This window comes from Odontesthes bonariensis, chromosome 3 (genome assembly GCF_027942865.1).
Source record: "Odontesthes bonariensis isolate fOdoBon6 chromosome 3, fOdoBon6.hap1, whole genome shotgun sequence".
NCBI classification, from domain to species: domain Eukaryota; kingdom Metazoa; phylum Chordata; class Actinopteri; order Atheriniformes; family Atherinopsidae; genus Odontesthes; species Odontesthes bonariensis.
Genome location: NC_134508.1, coordinates 39726687 through 39738870, shown reverse-complemented (window position 1 = coordinate 39738870; position 12184 = coordinate 39726687). Strand labels below are relative to the sequence as shown.

Sequence of the window (12184 nt, the reverse complement as noted above, 5' to 3'; positions counted from 1 at the left end):
CCCTCCCTGTTGCACCTCAAGCTCTGAGCTCAGATAACATTTAAGACTTTAATGTTGTGATAATGCATAAAGTAGATGTTTCAAAAGTCTATGATGCAATGTTTGATACCGAGCTGCTTAAGCTTTCAGTTCAAAAGCCAGCTAATGTTGTTGCTATTAACTAATTAAAATTTGAATCTGTATTTTAAATATTTGAATGTTTAAAAAAAACTAGTAACAGCACGTTTCATATCATAAACACAGTTTATCATTTAAATTCTGTAGTAAAACAGGTCAAATTAAGAGAATTTTGGTCATTTTTTTTAGGGCCCGACCGATATGTTTTTTCAGGGCCGATACCGATACTGATAATTCTGGAAATGGGAGGCTGATAACCGATATGTGCAACCGATAAATAGAAACATTATTCACGATAAATTAAAAATAGCACACACTGACACAAACTTTCATATCCATTAAGTCTTTTTAATTGTAAAAATGAAAAGTGCAGGGAGCTGCCAGCAGCATTTGTAAAATAAAGCCAAACTTAACTTGGAATAAAACGGGAAATAAAATAATAATATAAATACATAATTATCAATAAAAAAATAAATCACTCCCTGCTATGAGAATACTTGAATATATACTTTGGACAAACTCCCTACAGATCGGCCAACTGCTAGCACTTTGATATCACACTGGGCGTGTTTAAATGGTCAAAGGGCTTAGCAACGCATAATAAAGTAACTAATAGGCTAAACGTGCAATGTACCTTTAAGCCAGAGTCGCGTCGCGTGCGGCTTCATGAAGTTGTTTACCTAACACCATGGTTGTTAGCGCAAGCCTGCTAGCTACTTGGTGGTGGTGTGACAGCCTGTCTGGCTACCCGTAACAAGATGTTACTCCAGATGTTTGAAACGCAAGGACTGGCCAAAACTTAATTCTATTAAAGTTAATTAAGAGGGACATTACGACCAATCACCGTTGGTTCTAACGTGCTGGGTAACCAGTTGTTACGGAACAAGATAGGCTCTCACACCGGCAGTCTACCAAGTAGCTAGCAGGCTTGCACTAACAAATGGTTAGTCTCAGGAACAAACACAAACACGTTTTATTTGGGCTTCATTGACCATGGCTTTCAGTCCACCTTTCGTGTAGAACTACAGACACGTTCACGTTTCCATGTGGGGGTTTAAAAATTACTGTACACTATGCTGAGACTGTTTTATGGACAACCGTTTCAGTGAGGAGTATTCGCTGTCATTCTGGTTATCCTTACGTGAGCTAAAGGTTTGCGTTTTTACACAGATCAAATGGACCATTTTCACTAGTTGTATACACTAATAAAGACGTTGTGCTGCCGTGCTTTTGTAACGTTGGTGTGTTTGTGACTTATTGCAGGGGATAAGGGTTAGGGTTATAACAAAGGGTTATAACAAACTCCCTTGAAGGGAGTTTGTTCTCTCTGCTTCAAGTAGTACTGCCACCACCGTGGCCCCACTTGCACCGCAGCCGCCTTGAAACCGCTCACAGCGTTCAGTAGCCACCCCGCCCCCAACTTGCGCCACGGCCGCCTTGAAACCGTTCGCAGCCTTGCGTGTTGATTGGTTGTATTCCGTGTGCCAAACAAATCCGATGTTGTGACGGGCGGGGCAATGCTCATGAACTCAAAGTGGCGAGAGCAGAAGACGCGTTCAGAACGAAACGGCTGGAAAATTGGTTGTGAAAATTATGTAAACTTATTGGTGGAAATTTATGGAAAGTATGGCCGATGCCGATATCCCCAAAATGCTAAATATCGGCCCGATATATTGGTGGGGCCGATAATCGGTCGGGCCTTAATTTTTTGGCTCTTTGGCCCTCCTAAACTTCTGGGTTGTAGCACCAAATCTCCCTCTGAGCCCTGCAACATGCACAGCCATACGGGTACATTTGTTGTCCTGCTAGAGCAAATGACAAATAACAGCTGTATTTAAATAAATTAAAGATTAAATGGTAGAGATTAACTGAATTGATCACAGACCTATTCAGTAATTTTCGGCCTTCTAGCTTATTTTGGTTTCCATTTTTGGTTTGTGCTCTGCACCAATTAGCCTTCAAGCAGCTGTAAGCAGTTGTTTTTTCAGCAAACAGGTTCACCGCACGCTACCTGGTCTACAATAACCAGCTACAGGCAGCAAACATATCGCAGCTAAATAGCCTCTGAGGAGAAGACCAAATCACAGCCTAAAAGAGAATAAATTCTCGACTTACACAAACAATACTTCAAGGGGATGAGTTTAAAGATTTGTGTCTGTTGGATTAAGAAATAGGCAGACGATTGCTAATGTATGTAGCAATGACGACATTGGCTGAAAAAATATCTCTTACTCAAATAGTATTACATTTTTCCAACAAGTATTTATTAACTGTTGGCTAAGATTGACCTCATTATGGAATCTGGTTATAGAGATGGAGCTTGGATATGAGCTTTAGTGTTTCGTGTTTAGAGTTAACTATAGTTAGCCTTTAGCTCTTTTGAATCATCAATTCCATCATATTTTGATATTTTTCATCAATGTTTCTATTAGCCACGACAGCCCTGCACCTATAAAAGTATTTTTCTGCTTGATAGGTCAAAGCTAAAGCACTAAATACAACACTAAAACGATGATAACTGCTTAAAACTACATTTATAATAGTAAGAGAACAACAGTAATCAATAACAGCACATATCTTAAAATGAACACATTCATCCTTTAAATTATTTAGTAAAAGTTGGACCTTGAATTTGGTCATTTTGTGCGCTTTGGCACCCCCAGACTTCTGGGATCTATCACCACAGTCGTAAAAACAAATTTCCATCTGAGCCCTGCACATGCACAGCCATACATGTACACCCCCAGAAGCCCCAGGACTGCATATTTCTATGAACTGTGATATACGAGATGAACAAACATGCTCACACAAAAGTTTTGTCTCTGTGATACACTTTGCTTTTTCTGACCTTTTTGAAGCATCTTTGAAGCACGTTTTATGTGAAACTGATGCATGCGCACAACATATCTAACGCCTATAATTCACATTGTATGTATTAGTGTCATGTGATGCAAGATAACATTTTGAGAGGCATTAAACTTGACTTTGAAATTAAATTTGCAAAAACTGCTCAACTGATACGTAAATTCTGGAGTATGTAAACATTAGTCTAATTACAGGAATCCACCACAGCTTCAATCCCCTCTCGATTCACAGCCTTCGCAGAACAAAAGGAGGCATTGATCATATTCTTTTCATGATCATAAACCCACATGACAACTTTGCAGACGGAGCCAAGCAAAACAAACATGACAGAACAAGTGATCAGTTCTAACTTAAAAACAACAACAACTAAGCTAGCTCTGCATCTGTCCGTCATTCCTGGTTTTCTCTTTAGCAGTAAAATCCATTCTGATGTTTTGCATACAAAATATAAAAATGTACTTGAACATTTTTACCCCACTTCCTCAAATAGTTTCATCTTGCAGCTCCTACCTGCATTTGCTACAGTGGTATTTGTCTGTCCCTAAAATGTATTTGTTATGGCCGAAGTGGCCACAGAATGTGCATAATGAATAACGATTTACTTCAAAACGAGTCAGAAGCACAATCAGCTCTGAGGTTCACAGACTTCTCTAGTGTTGCTTTAAATATAATAGTTTAGTTGCACGTGATGGTGCATGGATGCTGTTCAGATGCATGCCTCATTGTTGTTTCCACACGTGTATATTTGCACGTGTGTTGTTATGCAGCCAAGTATTGAACACTTAACCCTCTTTTTGTGTTCAGACATGTGTGGAGCAGAGATTACTTCAGACGAGATCAGACACATTCAGATTCTTTTTGAATGTCACGTCTAGTTTCCATCCACGCATCCATTTGTGGATGACATTTCAACATGACCGGTAATGCTAATGTCGAGCGAATTCCATGCTTATGAAAACAACATTAGGTGGATATTGATAACTATGGATTAGCAGTTTGCCTAAGAACACATCTACAAGCCGAAAGACTGCTGGAAAACCTTTTGGTTTGATAAAAAAAAACATGTTTAAACAAAGTAAAACACTACATTTCATTAGTCCAGTCTTGAAGTAACAAATGCATGGAGCAGTTTTTCTGCCCCACTGTGAGACAGGGCGTTCCAAATTTTGGTAATATTATGAAGGTAAAAGAAGGCAGTCCTGGAAACCTGTTTTATATGTGTCAAAGGATAGATTCTGGTCAAAAATAACTTCAAGATTCCTCACTGTAGTACTACTAGCCAAGGAAATGCCATCTAAAGTAAGTATATAGCTAGGCAGTTTTTCCCTGAAGCGTTTGGGTCCAAAGGCAACATTTAGAAGCAGGAAATTCTGCGTCATCCAGGTCTTTACGTCTTAAAGAAATGCTTGTAGTCTGACCAACTGATCTGGTTTCATAGATGAATATTGTGTTATTATTTATTATTGGGCTGTCCAAGAAATTCTCTGAAAAGCCTTCAGCTGATTCAAATGCTGCAGGAAATGTACCCAGAAACTAGATCAGAGACCACTTAAAGAAGAATTTAGTTATTCAAAGAAATGTGGAAGAACCTGAAGTGAGCCATTCTTGTGAGGAAACATCCAAGAGTTGAAGCTATTCTTCACAAAATAACGCATAAAAAGTCCTGAAAGCTAAAGAGCAGCACTGATAGAAATCTATCAAGAACATTGAGCTGCAGTTATTTCTGCATGTGGGGTCAAAACTGGCTCACTGATTATGTTGTATTTAATCATTACCCTAAATAAAAAACATTTTAAAATCAAGTAATAACATATTTATCTAATTTGCTTTACTCTGATCTCTTTCCTAATTTTAACCACTGTATGAAAATCTGATTACTTTTAAGGGTTGAAACACTACAAGCACCACTGTACCCTGTCACCCGACACAAACAGAACAAAGATCTACTGCTTTGTAGCACAACTAAACATCCAAACTCCACTCGGTACCTTAAATATGCTGCTGTTGTGGTTTCCACCCTGATGGGAAGGCCGCAAGAGCCTCAGTGAGGTCTAATACAGACGTGTCCATAAAAACAGAGTTTCTTTGGGTTTGTGTGATAGTGAAACATTTTCATTCAATGAGGCAGGAGACAGGTTTATTTCAGCTAAATCATTTCCAATCTTTTATTTAAAGCATTGGTTAACTAACAACACATAAACAAACCAATAACAGGAGCACAGGAGCCCCTAACAGCAAAATAAAGGGCACATTTGTGGTGTTTTTCCCCTTAAGGTTATTCAATATAGACAATACATTTGCTGGTCCTACGTTACTTTTTTCTCTTGTAAGCTTTGATGTTATTTTCATAAAGATTTAGCCAAGTTTTCTTAAATATGTAGAAGATTTGTAGCGTGAATGTTGTGACCAAAAAGCACTGAAACTTCTCCAGGAGGGGAAAAAAAAAGAAAAAAAGAAGAGAAAGGTCAGATCTTTTATAATTTTCCTCTATTTTCCAAAGACATGGTGCCAGAGAGACAGAGAGAGAACTGTTCACCCTCCTTTTCCCAGAGATTTTCCAGCTCTCGTCTCCATCTCACCGCTCATACTGTGGCCCTTTCAGTAAACCCTCAGCGTGTGTAAGCGTGAATTAATTCATGTTTTCTTTACACAGGTTGTTCCCTTCCTCTGAATCTACTTTCTAACCTCTTGTTTTCTACTGTAAATCACAGATTTTTGTCAAATCTGTGATTTTTCCAAACTGAAACTCTATAACATAAATATTAAGGGGAAAAAACTATACTATATATACTATTATGTGTGCTGAAGAGTTAGACTGAAACACTCGCTGCTCCTAAAGCATTTAACCTTTGCCTCTCTTCATATTGACTTAATTATTGATTAACTGACCAGTCGCGATGGAGCAAACCTTAAAAAACATGCGGGGTGTGGACCTTAGGAAGCCTCTGTTAGAATTATTCAGGACTCAGTGGGTTGTCTTGTGATGTGCGTGTACATGTGTGTGTGCTTTGAAAGCCCCATGATGCCAAAGACGTCAACGGTTCCTCAGTTGCCAGGGAAACCAGTCATGTGGAATCACCAGAGAAGAGACAAGGGGAACCTACTTCGAAAATCAGCTGATTATGATAAGACTTGTGCCAAGTATTAACTCTAATACTTATTAATTATTGTCACGCTTAACCATTAAGCTCATAACTGAAGTTGTGTTTACAGTGATGAGTTTTTAAAGGTGGTGAAATAAGGATGATACATTCAGCAGTTGATACAGGTTCAATTCCCACTGGCGCCTTTATTTATAACACTGTGAAATAAAGAGGAAAAGGATGAAGAGGCTTCAGAATAAATTAGACGGGTGGATGGATGGAGCGAGCAATCTGTATGAAATCTAATCCATTTCAATTTGGTGTAAACTCAAACTGCTGTGACTCAACGCACCAACAAACAGCCACGAAGAAGAGCTGACATCAGCACACTGACTGATCAGGTGTCAATCTGTAAAAAGCAATCAATGACTAAATGACAGGAAACTACAAACAGCATTCAAGACCCCATAACACACCCCCTCCTCATCAGTTTCTTACTTACATAATTCACATTTATTTACTGGTGGCTATAAAGAAAAAGGAAAATGTGGCTAAAAGAGATAAAAATGTATAGACATATCTACAAACAGATGAATCAGTCTCCAAGTCATCCAGCATTTTTTTAAAGCCTCCAATGGGACCATTGAAGTCATGAAGTTTCAAGTCTTTTTGCAGTTCGTTCCAGGCAAAGGGAGCAGCCTTGGAACTGAAAATAATAGAAAAAAATCCAGTGAACGAAGGCTATGAGGCCCTGAACTCCTCAGATGGAGGAAGTTCGAGAGGTAAGACAGAAGTAGACCAAGAACAGGCTTTGAAACAAGAATATACCAGTGTCTTAGCCTACGTACTGTCCAGGAGGACCATCCAACGCGTTGGTGTTATGAACAGTGATGGGTGAGAGATGTAAAATGTCAAGAGCACGTAGGCAAGGCAAGGCATCTTTATTTATATAGCGCATTTCATACCACAGGCACGTAGACATTGAGACGAGGCATGCATGTATTCTGTGTGCAGAATCACCGTTTACATATCAAACTCCTCATTAAAAACACAATAACTGATAGTTATGGAGGCAAAAGATGCCAAGTTTTCAGAACTTCTAAATTTGAAACAGTACTGCATTCCCTAAGTGCATTATTACCTTTATCAACGTTTTACTGCCTTGTGTCTAGATCTGGTGCAAATGTATATGCACATGTGCACAAAATGTAGGAGGTACTAAAATTCACCGCTTTCCACGAGCCAACATAGTCGAGACATGCTTCCTGTTGAAAAATGACCAGGTACAGGTTAAAAAAAAAAAAAAGAAAGAAAAACACACATAAAGCAACACATAATCATCTGTGCTCAACCCCCGAAAATCTGTCCCCGACAGCTGTGAAAAAAGATGGAAAAAGAAAGACCAAAAACATGAGGATGGGAGCTGTGATATGGTTTTGTCTTTGATGAAGCGGCACGCCAAAACGTCAGTCACTGCTCCAATCCACAAATGTCACAGATCAGGAATCCTTGATCACAATATTTAACATTTGGATTAATCTGATGTCACTTGTGGTTCTGGCTGCATTGAAGAACTGATGTTACCAATGTTGACAGCACGAGGATGCTGTCATGGTCTATCAGGCTCGCACACGGATAACTACAATAAAAGTCAGCTCACGCCAAAATACATAATGGGACGTTCTAAGAACAGGTGTGTGGTGCAACTGGCGTACCTTTGAGCAAGGCACCAGGCTGCCAGTTATGCCTCTGTGAGTTTGTTTCTCCTGAAAAACAATCCTCAAACACACAGCGTCTTCCATTTCGCTCATCAAAGCAAGACGAGAACATGAGCATTACCGTGGAAACCAACCACGAATCCCACGCACAAACCCACCAGACCGGTTCTGGTGAGCGCCCCGAGGGTGCTGTAATGAGCTGAGAGGGAGGAAACGATCAAGTCGTTTTACACGGCGCTAAGAGCTGACAAAGCTAAGAGTACGAGTGTGAATCAAGTACTGAAAATAGGTAGCGCGCGGCATTCCTATTTTCAGCTGCTTCATTTTTCTTTTATCTTTGTCACACACTCAGCAGCTGACAGTCCGATAAGCTGGGAGAGAGAATGAAGGAGGAGGAGACAGCTGTCAAAACACGCTAAACACGCACATTAGCACGCGCACGGATAACAGTGGAATGTGCATGGTCAACATGTAGTGTGTGAAGGCCCTATTAGCGTTACAATAAGCTAAACGCAAACAGATGGCAACAAGTTTAACCCAGATATGAACTGAGCCGAGTCTAACCAACTCTGCATTTCCTTCCTGATTAAACGACTGCAAAGCTCATTTAAAAAATATTCTAAATCTAGACTTGTTGACATTCATGTTAAACAGTCATGTTCTTCTCCACCTTTGTTAGCGCGCTGGAGCGCATTCTGTTATGTTAGAGGCATTTGTGGAATAATGCCACACTTTGGGTAAGTCGTCTCCGTCAACGTGCAAATTGCACAAAATCAACAGTGACCGACAAACAGAAAAACAGACCAATAGTGACAACAAACAGAGCAAGAATTATTTTTCTACGGCTGAGGTTAGGTTGAAAAAATAGTCTCTCCTTTTCTTTCCGATTTCTTTCTGACATTAAGAAATGAATGACATAAAACAAAGCATTATAAACAAAGCAAGTTATAGCATTGAGTCTTTGGGGTTCATGTACACAGTCTGCTGCAGATGTTACCACATATTCAACTAAAGACATCTTAACTAAGCAATAAATCACTTTATGAACTGAATTTAAACAAAATCTCTCATTTAAAATCGATGTTTTGATTATCGCTCCACTAAGCAGCTGTCCTGACTCGGACTTTGCTAGAAAACATCTATAAATTTCTTCTATTTCTACACAGATGATGCATTATGGTACCACGCTGTTGAAATTTTCAGCTGTTATGCTTAAAGTGATGTCATGTGCTGCAGAATGTGATCTAAAGCTGCCTCAAGCTGCATATTTCACACGAACCTCTGTATCTAAATGACTTCACGGGTCCATTCTGTCTGAGTTTGGTTTTCTTTCAGCTGCCAGCCTCCTCGGTCACCACACACAAATTTCCACCGAACGCTAACTAGTCACGCATTGCTCCTTTGCATGTGATTTTCTATTTTTATAAACAAACACTCAAATATGACAGAGCTGGTCTGCTGAGGCTTCCATGGAGGGGAGTGGCCATAATCCACCTCCCACACACACACACACACGTTATTGGATTTTCTTTTAAATACCAACTGATCTAAGTGTTACATAATCATTCCAGGCTCTGAACACACTGGTAGTCCACATCCTTCTGTATTATACAGGCAGCAGTCTGTGTCTGATGGCCTAAAAACTAATGCTTTATACGCACAAGATCGGATAATCGGTTTATGTCAGAAGTGGGCCAAAAAAAAAAAAAAAGGATCAACATTTATCAATCTAATAAAATAAAACATTATTAGCACACGGGTTAAGTGAGTAAAGGTTCTGTTCTCCTAGTTTATCGGAGCATTTTGCTGACAAAGATCCTGTTATAACCTGGAATGCTGACCACAAGCTGAGTCATACAAACCTGCATCAGTGTCCAGCCTCACTAATGCTTCCCTGGCTCAAAATCTGGTGAGAGACCCGAGGCGGCTACGGCAGAAAATATATACACGGACAAGTCCAGAGATCTTACACATCAAAGCATGCTTAGAGGTCTTCAGGAGTACAAAAGCACGTTTCAAAAACAGGTGTACAAACTCTTCTGGGACTACAGACTGCGCTCTTTGGAGCCTGTTGAGCATCAGTGCCAGTTTGGGAGGAGGTCTGCTTTACCATAAATCCTATCGCTTCAAGATTACATGAGCCACAACTAACACACCAATCTCCAGCTGAGCTGCAGTCCACCTCTTTGTTTTAGTGGAAAAGTAGGTTAGGTTTGTAAGGTTTTAAAAGGGAAGGAAAATGTACAGAATAAAAGAAGATATGTCCATTTATTTTATCATCAATATGTGTGAGTGTGAGCTACACTTACTGGATTCCATCCAACCCAACCAAGAGGGTTTATTCATCTAAACAAAAAACTGCTGGCACTCATTTTTAAGCAAGAAATGTAATGAAGTTCAAAGTTTTCGTAATGTTGATTTGCAAATATATGTAAAGTGTATAACTTGATTCAAAATATTAGTATTAAACTGATAACGACTGTCTTAACCCATTGACGCCGGATGTTGCGTAGCGCAACATTGTCCCTAACGCCGGTTGTTGCGTAGCGCAACATTGTTCATTTATCATTATTTTCAAGACGAATGCAGCATGTAATGCACAATAATTGGTTCAAATACACATGAGGTAGTTGTTTTCGATTAGTTGTTCTGTAATAGTGCGTTTGTAGCTAATTTGACAGCTCGGCTACAATGGCTGCGGTTAACGAGACATACTGTGACAGCGATGGAAGTGTGGAGTTGGAAGGGAATGATCAACAGAATTTATTAGAGGAAGAGAGGCAGTCCGCTGGATTTCGCACCCGACGTCAACAAAAGTTTACTCGTACACCGGGGCTGAAGGTGCCAATATCTGAAGATGCAAGTCCTTTAGATGTGTTCTCGCATATTTTCACTGATGAAGTTTGGGATATGTTGGTGACACAGACAAATTTATATGCGGATCAGGCGCGCGGCCACACACCATTCAACTCGAAGTGGAGCCCCGTGTCAAAGCAGGAGATGAAATCTTTCATCGGTCTCTGCCTAACTTTTGGAATAATCAAACTACCAACTCGCCGGGATTACTGGAGGCAGAGTAAGTGGCTGTATCAGACAAATGTCGCCCGAGTGATGGCACGAGATCGTTTCGACATGATGTAATTATTTATTCTTGCGCTGCATTCTGACGACTTCTCATTCTTATTTGAGTGGCGTTGCCCTTATGTCAAAAAAAAAAAGAGAGCCCGGTGCGAATTACTGCAGTATGACAACTATGATCTTTTAGAAGTCGTGTCACTGAAGTATACAGTATAACTGCACAATGCAAGATATATTGCAGGGTTTTTTTATCATTCATTATTATTGCTGATATTATGATTATGATTTAGTTATAGTATAGTAACAGTATAGTAATAGTAGTATAATAAATAGCAGCATTGGGTATTATCCTGAATCATAAAGCAAAACTACATGAACCAAATGTCCAACATTGATTAAAAAAAAGTAATACAATCCAGCCAGCGAAATTTTTTTTAATTTTTCTTAGGTGTTTTCAATTAATTGTTTTTAGTTAAAAAAAACCCTCAGGCATTGGGGACCTTTTCTAAAAACTGGCTTAGGCATTGAGCAGCCTTTTTTGCAGGTGCTTTAGGCGCCAATGGGTTAACTAACCTGGTATGTCATGTAATATTAGAGTAATTCAACTAAAATGTGTGTAACATAATCCAGGGTTAAACAAGGCAGCTGCAGAAAGACTCACTGGATTGAGGCAGAAAGAATCACAGGAAGACTAGCAGGAAAAAGGAAAAGGTTAAAGAGAAAAATGGCCAAAACAGCCAAAGCAACTTGGCATTAAAGTCTTAAAGAAACATGAAGTAAGATCTGGCGAGGGATTTTTTTCCTGGAGCAGTTCATAATCCGGTAGCACAATGGTTTCTACATATTATTATATCATTTACTAAGTCTTTCCACAGAGTAGATGGAGCCAATTTTTCACCTTGATCTCAGGATCTACAGGGAAAAAGATCACAAGGGAAAACACTTCTCTTGTTTCACTGTGTGAGATGCAAGATGTCGGTTTATTATGGTGATTGATGGCTTCCATCTTAATGCGTCTGGCTTGCAACCGATTACAGCAGCAGCCCCGTCCAGAATACATCTTGCATCTTCAGTTTCCTGCCATGTCAAAAACCACCCACAACCTGCGATGCTTTGTGTAACGTTTGTATGTGAAATGATCGTTCAGAGAGAAAGTTTGACGCTATGGAGTGTCTCATCTGTCTCTCGCCAACAGACCACAGGAACAACACCATGGACGTGTTAACGGCTCATTCATGCTGCTGCTCACTCCTCCCTCTCCCTGACTAAACAGAGCTGAAGTTTAGTCATAGCCCGATCACGAGTGCCATTTCCACAGCTAAA

At 39.7% G+C, this 12184-nt stretch overlaps 1 protein-coding gene across 3 annotated transcripts in view; it reads right to left on the bottom strand.

Moving 5' to 3' along the window:
• Positions 1-12184, bottom strand: part of mtss1 (MTSS I-BAR domain containing 1) — a 65946-nt gene that overhangs the window by 27547 nt on the left and 26215 nt on the right. The gene's annotated exons all lie outside the window — the stretch shown is intronic.